This window comes from Otolemur garnettii, unplaced genomic scaffold (genome assembly GCF_000181295.1).
Source record: "Otolemur garnettii isolate 467f Iridium unplaced genomic scaffold, OtoGar3 scaffold00005, whole genome shotgun sequence".
NCBI classification, from domain to species: Eukaryota; Metazoa; Chordata; class Mammalia; order Primates; family Galagidae; genus Otolemur; species Otolemur garnettii.
In genome coordinates, this window is record NW_003852400.1 from 3,728,403 (window position 1) to 3,740,132 (window position 11,730).

The following is an 11,730-nucleotide window of genomic DNA, read 5'->3' on the forward strand; positions in this document are numbered from 1 at the left end:
AAAAAAAAAAAAAAAAAAAGATCTGGTAGTACTATAATCTGAACTTTCATTCACCTGTTAAGACATATTGGGGCCCAGTCAATTTATATAAATTTTTTAAAGCACCTACAAAATGCTAATTATCCACTATATCATCTGATTAGACATAATTATCTTTTCTCAGGAGGAAAGTTTAAGTTTTAGACAACATAATCTGCACTCCATTCACAAGTCTCAAAATTTTTTCTCCTACTCTGAAAATTTCCAAAAAAATTAATAATTTTCATTTAATAAGTTACTCAGGACCTGAATCAATTAACATTCAAATTATGACCCAAATTTACTACCAGCATTTTGCTGTCACTGAAGGGACATATGCCAAATTCAGGATCATTATTATGCATAAAGAAGTGTTTTTCTCCATTTCTTTTCCTTTTCTTGTCCTTCTAAATCTCTGGTATGTATTTCTTTAATTACAAGGATGTAAAAATCACACACTACTTTGTCCTAGAGTTACAGATGTTTAATGCTCTTCCGTACTAAAGGTACCATCTCAGCCAGGCGCAGTGGCTTACACCTGTAATCCTAGCACTCTGGGAGGCCAAGGCGGGCAGACTGCCTGAGCTCATGGGTTTGAGAACAGCCTGAGCCAGAGCAAGACACCATCTCTAAAAATAGCTGTTTGTTGTGGCAGGCACCTGTAGACCCAGCTACTTCAGAGGCTGAGGCAAGAGAATTGTTTCAGCCCAACAGTTTGAGGTTACTGTGAGCTATGATGCTACAGCACTCCACCGAGGGTGACAAAGTAAGACTCTGTCTCAAAAAAAAATAAGTAAAAATTAAAAAAAAAAAAGCAAAAGGTACCACCTCATCACCTCTTTTTAAAAAGCTTATTTGTCACTCAGTGCCCGTAGCTCAGTGAGTAGGACGAAAGCCACATACACTAAGGCTGGTGGGTTTGAGCCTGGCCTGGGCCTGCTAAACAATGATGACAACTGAAACCAAAAACAGCTGGGCATTGTGGTATACACCTGTAGTCCCAGCTACTTGGGAGGCTGGGGCAAGAGAGTCACTTAAGCCCAAGAGTTTGAGGTTGTTGTGAGCTGTGACGCAGAGCACGCCACTCAGGGAAACACAGTAAGACTGTCTCAAAAAAAAAAAAAAAAATGCTTTTTGACGACTCAGTATAAAAATAAAATGTAAACTATCTCAGTAACTTTTTATATTGATTGCATGTTGAAATAATATTTTGGATACACTGAATTAAATAAAATGTGTCCTTAACATTTAGCTTCAACCAGAGCCACAAGTGGATTGCCTGAACTCGTGGGTTGGAGACCAGCCTGAGCCAGAGCCAGAGTGAGACCCTGTCTCTAAAAATAGTTGGGCATTGTGGTGGGCATCTGTAGTCTCAGCTACTTGGGAGGCTGAGGCAAGAGAATTGCTTAAGCCCCAGAGTTTGAGGTTGCTGTAAGCTGTGATGCCTGGCACAATACCAAGGGCAACACAGTGAAACTCTGTCTCAAAACAAACAAAAAAGCTTAACTTATATCCATTAAAAATTTATCTCAATGATTTCAGAAAAACATATTTTACTTCAAAAAACTGCTTGAAGAATTTTCTTTAAATGAAGGAAAGGGAATATAATTAAAATAAATGTTTTTAGCCCTGTCTTAGAAAGCTGCATTTGTAGCAAATCATGTGCCTAAATAATTCAACTATAATTCAGATTCATTTAGCAATAATTCTAGAGAATAAATGAGAAACTGAAAACACATCATTTTTTTAAAAATCACTTTAACAATCCAAGTACTTAATTTCTGTATTCTAGATTTTGAATCAGATCAACATGCAGGAAATCATTTTAAATCTCATTTGTACGGAAAATTGTGCAGAGGTATTATCTATATGCTATCTAACCTACCTACACTTTTTCCCTTAAAATTTGTTGTATTTGTTGTGATTACAAAAGCAACCCATATGCATTTCAGAAAAACTGGAACAGAAAAGCAAGAAAACAAAAATTCCCACAATCCCCATTAGCAAATCATTTTTTAAAACCTTGGTATATTTACAACCAACATTGTAAAAATTTATCAGGCAAGAATCAATAGATGCTAAATCCAGGAGAGAAAAGTTTGATAAGGAATAAGATATTTAAATAATCTCTAAATATCTCCCCCACAAAGTAATAATGGTAAAATGAAAAAACAGTGACTAACTATTCAACACCTTAACCAAACAAATAAAATGAACATACTGGTAAAGGTCGAACAAATATCATGTGCTTCCTGATGACAGAAAACACACACATATATTACTTACCTAATACTCCAGTCAAAAATGTATATTCTGAATGATGAAGAAACCTCAGCAAACCCAAATTGAGGGACATTATAATTAATTAGTCCACAAATGTCATAAAACACAAAGACTGAGGAACTATTCCAGACTAAAACAGATTAAAGATACAAAAGAACTAAATGCAGTCTATGACCCCAAATTATCTATTGCACCAGAAAAAAAAAAAAAATGCTAATAGAGGGCAGAATTGGGACAACTGATTAATCTGGAATATGGATTACAGACTAGGTAAAAGTATTACATAAAAGCTATCAAATTTCTGAATTTGATAACTATTGATAACTACTCAGAATACACAAGAAAACATGCTCATTCTTAGGAAATTCACAGATAAGTATTAAGGACTATAAAGGGGTACCATGTATGCAACTTAAAAAACTGTACGGGAAAAAACTGTGTACATATAGAATTAAAAAGAATTAATGTAGTAAAATGTTACAAATTGAGTAACTTGGATAAAGGAGATAAGTGAGTAATTTGTATTACTCATGTAACTTTTCTGTAAATTTGAAATTATTTGAAAATAGAAAGTTAAAACAAGAAAACTTGCTTTTTTGTAAGCATTCCTCAACATATGTGTGAATTTTTTACAACTGAAAAATGGGATCTCAGTTTGATATACCAATTACTTAGTTTTGGAGGCCCTCTCGAGTACATTTGAATATCCCAGACCAAAGAAAATTGTTTTCAGAGAATTAGAGATGTCTTTGATATACCAACTGTTTAGTTGTGAAGGCCCTCTCAAGTACATTTGAACATCCCCGACCAAAGACAATTGTTTTCAGAGAATTAGAGATGTCTTTTTCTTGCTTTCCATCTAAGGAAACTCCCCTCTATACACTATAAATGCTCACCACCACCCCCCCATCTCTTTAACCAGTCTCAGATAATTAGAGGCATCAAGATGGAAAGCAGTGGCTCTCTTGCCAGTTCCTATGAGGCCCACCTACACTTTACTTTCTTCCAATGAACTCTACGAGATTTCCCCATAGCCTTATAACAAATCCTAAACTAGCTACAGCTGATTTCTGTTCCTCGCATCCAAACAAACCCTACAACATAGGGTTTTGAGAGGCAGAAATAAATGATAAGCTCCCTCAAGGCAGGGATAGTCTTATCTCACTAGGTATCCCTGGTACCCAGAAAAAAGAGTAGCTATCAAATTCATCTTCAGTTTATGCTTCAAAGTATCGTTCCAATGGAGATTTAATGGTGTAATATGTAATAGGCTGTCAATTCAATATTTATTTAGATCCAACCTTCATTTATCCAGAAGCCAACAGCAAAACAATACCAAAAAGCACAATCTTATTTTTGGGGTAAGAGTTACTATGTATCAGACCAACCTCCCTGCCCATATCCAAAAGCAACACAAAAACAACTCCAAAAAGAACAATCTTATTTTTTGGATAAGAGTTACCATGTATCAGACCAATTCCCCTCCCCTGTCCCATTTATGGCTCCTGGAGCACCATGTTAACCATTCAAATTAGCCACATCAAGAATCTTCCCATCTCACAGCTGCTACATTAAGGAATGGATTTTCAAATTTCTTTCTTTAAATGGCATATAAAGCAAGATGATAAGAGGACATCAAGTTGTGTCTCTGTAAACTCAAAAACAGAGACTATTACATTTATTAGTCTGTGGGAAAAAAAAATATGGCTAAGAGTCATCTTTTTCATATACATTCTCCTTATATGTGAACTTTTGAAAAGTCAAAACCAGGGGTCCTCAAACTTTTTAAACAGGGGGCCAGTTCACTGTCCCTCAGACCGTTGGAGGGCCAGACTGCGGGCCTGGGGATGAGTCGGCTGCTAAGCAGGACAGGCAGTAGTGGTGGACCGGATAAATGTCCTACGTCCTACTGCAGGCCGTAGTTTGAGGACGCCTGGTCAAAACAGTATTTTCCTGACAACATCTTAAGTGGTTATGGTTAATTTTTTTCACCACATTCACTTTTTGCTAAAAAACTGCTGAGACTAGTCTGGACCTTAGACCAAACAGTGAGAAAAATTATACATATATATATATAAAATCTTTAAACATATTTAACTCGGCTCAGCGCCTGTGGCTCAAGTGGCTAAGGCGCCAGCCACATACACCTAAGGTGGCGGGTTCGAATTCCCAGCCCGGGCCCGCCAAACAACAATGATGGCTGCAACCAAAAAATGGCCAGGCGTTGTGGTGGGTGCCTGTAGTCCCAGCTACTTGGGAGGCTGAGGCATGAGACTCACTTGAGCCCAGGAGTTGGAGGTTGCTGTGAGCGTGATGCCATGGCACTCTACCAGGGGGATAGCTTGAGGCTCTGTCTCAAAACAAAACAAAACAAAACAAAACATATTTAACTCAAATAAGTTTAAAATAATTTATCTGGGTAAATTCTGTTTAAGTCTTTACATAAAAATTATATTTTAAATATGCTCTGAAAACAAAAGTCAACATAAATGAGAAAAAGTCAAACTTTTTGGTCTCAAATAAAATGTTAGGCAAAATAATTATTGTGAATTTTAAAATTATCTTATAGGCTGGGTGCAGTGGCTCATGCCTCTAATCCTAGCACACTGGGAGGCTGAGGTGGCAGGATCTACTGAGCTTCCAAGTTCAAGACCAGCCTGAGCAAGTGTGAGACTCTGTCTCTAAAAATAGCCAGGTGTTGTGGCAAGTGCCTATAGTCCCAGCTACTCAGGAGTCTGAGGCAAGAGTATCGCTTAAGCCCAGAAGTTTGAGGTTGCTGGGAGCTATGATCCATGGCACTCTACTGAGGGCAACAAAGTGAGGGCAGGGCCTGTGATTCAGAGGGATAGGGCGCAGGCCCCATATGCCGGAGGTGGCGAGTTCAAACCCAGCCTCAGTCAAAAACTGCAAAAAAAAAAAAAAAAGTGAGGCTCTGTCTCAAAAAAATAAAATAAAATTATCTTATAAACTCAATTGTACTATTGTACTGTCATATCCTAGCTTTCTGCCACAGGCTAAATGCTGCAACCAAATTGGCTATGACATAGGTGAGATTACTCAATATTATCTTTCTCAATAATAAACTACTAGACCAAGAATGTTTCTTCCGTTGGCTTAACTCTAAATTAAGCAATCTAAGAGTTGCTAGAAAAATACCTCTCTTCCCCAACTGTTGTAAAAATATGAATAAAGCAAGCTATACCAATCATTTTGTTTCCCATGTTGCTTTGTAAACTGGTCTTTTCTTAAACCCAGATTTCACATCCATTCTAAAAATACAGAAATATTTTAATTAAAAATTATGGATAAGTATTTACTGAAGTTATTATATTATAGGTTGATTATTTACTCATTAAAAGGCATAATGTCTGTTTTGGTTTATTTTGAGACAGATTCTCACTATGTCACCCTTGGTAGAGTGCTGCAGTGTTACAGCTCACAGCAACCTCCAACTCCTCCAACTCTTGGGCTTCAGTGGTTCTCTTGCCTGAGCCTCCCAAGTAGCTGGGACTACAGGCGGCTGCCACAACGCCAGCTATTTTTTTGTTGCAGTTGTCATCGTTGGTTAGCTGGCCTGGGCTGGGTTCAAACCTGCCAGCCTTAGTGTATGTGGCTGGCGCCATAACCACCGTCCTATGTGCTCCAAGTCCATAATGTCTTTTTTAATGGCATCTTAATGCAAGACATGAAAAAGGAATTCTTGGGTGACCTGTTGCATTAAAAATGTTCACTATCCCAGAGAGCTTAAGGAGTTTTGTTAACTAACCAAATGAAGATTTCCAGTGAAACTGTAAAATTTGGCCAGATCCAGACACAGGGACCCATCCCAATAACTCCAGCACTTTGGGAGGCCAAGGTGGGAGGATCCCTTGAGGCCAGAAGTTCAAGACCAACCTGGGTAACAGGGCAAGATCTGTTTCTACAACAATTTTTTGTTTAAATTTAAAAAAGACCAATTGGGCAGTGTGGCTCAAGGATTAGGGCGCAGGCCCCATATACCGGAGGAGGTAGAGGTTCAAACCTGGCCCTGGCCAAAAAAGAATAAAGACCAACTGTTTTCCTAATTCTGATTTAAGTCAAAAGCATACAAGCAACTAATAGTTAATAAAAACATCTCATGTCCTTAAAGGTACAAAAAAGATCTAATTAACTAGTTCTGGGTCACCATCATCTGATTTTTAATGTTAATACTTAGTATAAAAATTCACAGTAACAAAATGCGGTGGTTCACACCTATAATCCTAGCACTCTGGGAGACTAAGGTTGGTGGATTACCTGAGCTCAGGAGTTCAAGAGCTCAGCTTGAGCAAGAGCAAGACCCCCATCTCTAAAAATAAAAAATAGCTGGACATTGTGGCAGGTGTCTGTAGTCCCAGTTACTTGGGAGGCTGAGGCAGGAGGAACACTTGAACCCAAGAGTTTGAGGTTGCTGTGAGTTATGATGCTAGGGCACTCTACCAAGGGCAACAAAGTGAGGCTCTTTCTTAAAAGAAAAAATAATAAGTAATAATTTCTTTGAATCACTTAATATACAGTAAAAAAATCATTGTTTAATAGCGAGATTTTTAGTTAACAATTACCTACTTCCAAGTGGCACATGTGGCTCAGTGGGTACGGCGCCGGCCTCATATACTGAGAGTGGTGGGTTCAAACCTGGCCCCAGTTAAACTGCAACAAAAAAACAATAGCTGGGCATTGTGGTGGGTGCCTGTAGTCCCAGCTACTCTGGAAGCTGAGGCAAGAGAATCGCCTCAGCCCAGGAGTTGGAGGTTGTTGTGAGCTATGTGGTGCCACGACACTCTGCCAAAGGTGACAAAAGGAGACTCTATCTCTACAAAAAAAAAAAAAAAAAAAAAATTGCCTACTTCCAATTTAACACAGAAAACAATTTTCAATCACAAATATTGCTTGTCCACATTAAATAAATTTTTGGATAATGCAAAAATGTATTCTTTCAATATTAAGAAAAATGTAAGCCTCCTCCTAACATTTGTACATTAAAAAACTGTACATTAAAAAACTGGTAAGTTTGAACCACTCTAATTTTCAACTCAGCCTAAAAGCTAGTAACATTGATCCAGACAGATTTCAAATAGTATTCCTCATTATTTTGCCAGTCAACACAAAAAGTAATTTTACCATAAGTAAAATAATTCTATCCTCAATATTAAAAGGTCTCATAGAATACAAGTACTTAACATTTATTCTAAAATGTGACAAGGAATAATCCCTGGTCACCATTTATATCTGTTATATAAATGTGTTTGCTTAAACAAAAGCTTTACAATCAAGAAATAACTGAGCATTTACCATCTGCTAAAAATAAATCCTTCAGAAATACAAGCTATTATACATTAATAAAATATTCTTAAAATAATAAATATAGCATCGTTTGAGAAAAAGGTATACTAATACTTCCTAAGCAATTGTGACAGCTCTTTGAAATACTGTTGGTTTTATATAATATTTAAAGCACACTATGGTAGTATATATTTAAGTCCCAGTGTTAACTTCCAGAAAAACAGCTGTTAGGGTTTACATATAATATGCTTTTCAAAATAAAACAACAGGGGTTTTTTTGTGAGATTGATGCATGGAAAGGAGAGATTAAGAAGCCAATTTAAGAAGTTATAATTTCCCTAAGACCACTAAGATATGTATTCAGGGGAAGAATTTCTCCTAATTTATTAGCTTTTCTCCCTACTTCCTCATTTTTAGACCCAAGAAGTCCTGGAGCTTACAGTGGTATATATGGGGCAAAGATTTTCTGGCTGGAAGCTGTAAGGAAGTCAAGTCAAAATTGTAGGAGGGATAACAGTCCCATAGAGCTGAAAAGAAACGGAGACTCAAAAGGTTTTAAACTTGAATTGGGATCAAAGGGATCCCTTAACTTACACTGACAACAACAGGGAAGTATGATCAAAATGTGGTCTCTAAAAATAAAATTTACTCTCCAATTACATTACGGTTCTCTACAAATCCACTTAAACAGATAAACAACTAATCCTTCAAACTCAGCTATTGTAAGAACAAAGAAAGACCATTTGACTAGTTTTCCCCCCAGGGACCAAATGCTTCAAAACTCTCTGGGAACAAAAATTAGGCCTAACCTTTTAAGAAATTTGCCTAGACAACTCTAACTTAAAACATAGTCAACTGACAAAAAACTAACATTTATAGCCACATTATTTACAAAGTAATCATTCAAAATAAGACACAATAGTCTAAAAGTCTCATTTTACAGGAACTAAAACATCAAAACAAATAAAAAGAAACGAACAAAACCCAAAGCAGTGAAGCAAGCCGTATGAGGAAAACTAGTAAATAGAAGGCAGCTTTTTCTTATTTCCAACCTCTTTATTTTTGAAGTTAAGTTCAATTGCTTCCTGTGTCTAGACCTGACCAAGAAAAATATGGGCACAGTGTTGCCTCCTATGGCTAAATAAATTTATAAAAATATACTTATTTCATACATTGAATAGCTAAAGTACCAACCTTCTGAACCACAGAACTTAACCACCAATCTATAAAATAAATGTACAACTTCCACAGTAGTGAAGGTTCTGGACTTACATACTCAGAGCACAATACAAATGAGTATTGACCCCAAATCTCTATACAAACTCTCCCACTACTCACCCATATTTCATTTTATAATAAAATATTTCAAAGAGTCTGAGTAAGATTGTGTGCTCAGTCTTCCATGATAAAAACTCGTTGGTATGCAGAAAATCCCTAAACCACTTAATTCTATAATGATTTTGTAGAATAGAACCCAATCCTCCATCTAGTTCACATATTCACCATATGAAATAAATTGTGCTCTAAGTTATTTACAATGTAATAAGAGAATCATGAAAGGGTGCATATTCTCCAATCTTTTTTAGTACTACTAAGATTGAAAGGCACATCTTTCAGTTGCTCTACAATAAGAATGATCATTAAACGCCACTAATGGCCCAATCACATCTCACTGCTTCCTTCAGCCCAAAAAGAAGATTGACCTGCCAGTACAGAAATAAATTCTAATCACACTTTTAAAAATACAGCTAAATGACACCTGACGTTTAATTTTTGGTCTCTGTCTATAAGATTCTGAAAATAGCATAAAACGGATTTAAGACCCTATTATGGTAATGTTTTTATTTAAAGTCTATTAAAACAGACTAAATTCCACAACCCCATAATAGGTAAATGGGCATGTCTGGGGAGAAAAAATACCAAGAATCAAAGCCTTACTTTTTACTTACATAATGATGATAGTAAGCTATAAGACCATTTTTAAAGGCAGCGAAGTATGGAGCTTCACTTGATCAAATAGACTTTCAACTCTGAAAATTCTTAAGAAAAGCTTAAATATGTTGGAGCAGTGGATGCAAAATATGATAGTGGGAAGAAAAGCATCTCTATCCAATGAAGTAACAGGTTTAGGCTTGTTTGTACAGCTCCCTAAAATTTAATCTGAAACAGAATACAAAAAAACAAAATTCACAAAATTGGCCACGAGTTGGATGGGAAATGTTTAACTCTAGATTAAAACATCCAATCATACAAAATACGTTGTACTTATACACTTACCAAACATTTTAATTTACTTTGGCATACTGAATAAAAGATGGTTGAATTAAACCAAATGAAAACTATTATTAGTAGCCAAATAATTTTTTAAGAGCACCTATCATCACCACTAAAATTTCCAAGACTACCTGAGTGCTTTCATTTCTTTGAAAAGTGGAGTCATTTTATTTGCTTCTCAGGAAAAACCAATAAAATTAATCAACTAAAACAAAGCATGGTAATTAACAATAAAATCAACACATTTTTTTGTAAAGGGCTCAGGGAAGGAAAAAAGCCTAGTCTATTCATGTAAACATAATAAGCCTGTAATATGCTGCAGACAAACGCACTGCATGGGGTGTGGAGGACCCGAGCTGATTAGATTACCACAACATCAGCCTGGGGCCGCCATTTTTAGAATCTGTAAAGGACAAAAGAGGGAAATTTCAGTTTTTACTCTCCATCTCACAAATTAAAGGAGAAAACAGACTATTTTCCAGTTAGGCATGGATGTCTCCAGCCTAGAGTTGAATGCACCTCACTTAATTCTCTCCAAGGTCTCCAGAACTCCAAACACCTTACATTATTCACATCTCTAAAAAGGGAATAAAATAGGCAAAACGGTGTTTACTCCAGAGCTAACTTCAGCCACTTCTCTTTGACTTTAAATTGTACCATTCCTAAGACAGCCCACCAAAGATGGATTTATATGGAACTAAGACCAGTGCAAGAAAGCAGTCTGGATTGTTTTTTTCTCTCCCCCTTCCGCCGTTCAGCACAGTGAACCGTTTGTTTCTCATCTGTGTCCGCTGCCACAGGGTTTGTGCCAATCCCTTGGTCAAAATAAGCTTTTCCGAAATGAGCCATATTGTGGACTCCAAGGCTCGGCACAGTAAAGGACGGCGGTAATGCAAGAGGAGTGGGGGAGGAGACTGAGGAGGCTGGGTGCTGGGGTGACCACCTCAGGGGCGGGCTTGCCCTCTCCGGGAGAGGATGAGGAGCTGTCTCGCTCTCCCACAAAGGGAGATGCCCACGGCATTCTTTTTAACCCCCCTCGCATTGACGAGAAGATATACCAGAGACTGCCAGTCAAGACGTGGAAGGAGAAAATGGGGCCTAGACGGCTTCTCAGCACCTGAACCAGCCGCGATTAAGAACAGGGAGAGCTGGCAGCTCCGGGAACCGCTTGGACGCAAACCCTGCTAACAGTCAACAGCCTCCCCCTTCACCTCGGCGGCCCTAACCCGCTGCCAAAGAGGAGTGCGCCCCCTCCCTAACTCCCACTCTCAAGGGGTTTAACTGCCAGTTTCCCCTTCACCAACCCTAAAACCCGCCATAATGCTCCATTTCTAGGAACAGGGAATAGAACGGACAAATTCAATTGAAACAAGCAACGTCTTGCCCCGGCAGAAACACCTGAGAGTCAAAGTCGACTCTCCCCGCCGAAGCATAAAGATGAGAGACTTCCCTCCCCCTGGAAACACAAGTCCCCTCACCCCGCAAGCCCCAGGAACTCCCACGGAGACGACATGCACTGACCTGTGATGTTCACACACCAGACACCCGAACCCCGTTATGTGTTCGACCCCCAAGGAGTCTCTCCACACCTCTGCGACCAGGCGACCCCCCGACAGCAGCCTCTGCGGACAGAAGACCCGGCTCCACACACCCCTTCCCCAAACAGCAGCGCGCAGCCTCTTCACCAGGAACCGAGGAGTTAGGGGAGGGGGCACCCTGACAGTCGACAGGAACGCAGAGGTGATGGCAAGGCTGCTCGGAGTGTCTTAGCCCCCTCTCTTGCCGCTCCCGAACTCAGGCACCGTCTCCGACTCGGCCCCCTGCGCCCGCTCAGTGTCACTGCCTCTCGCTCTG

General features: G+C 38.6%; 1 protein-coding gene across 5 annotated transcripts in view; it reads right to left on the reverse strand.

Moving 5' to 3' along the window:
• KMT2E (lysine methyltransferase 2E) overlaps positions 1–11,730 on the reverse strand; it is a 103,789-nt gene extending 92,059 nt beyond the window's left edge. For all 5 annotated transcript variants that reach the window (XM_012812224.2, XM_023518737.1, XM_023518711.1 and 2 more), the window contains exon 1: positions 11,398–11,730. The gene's annotated coding sequence lies outside the window, so the exon portion shown is untranslated. The remainder of the gene's footprint in view (positions 1–11,397) is intronic.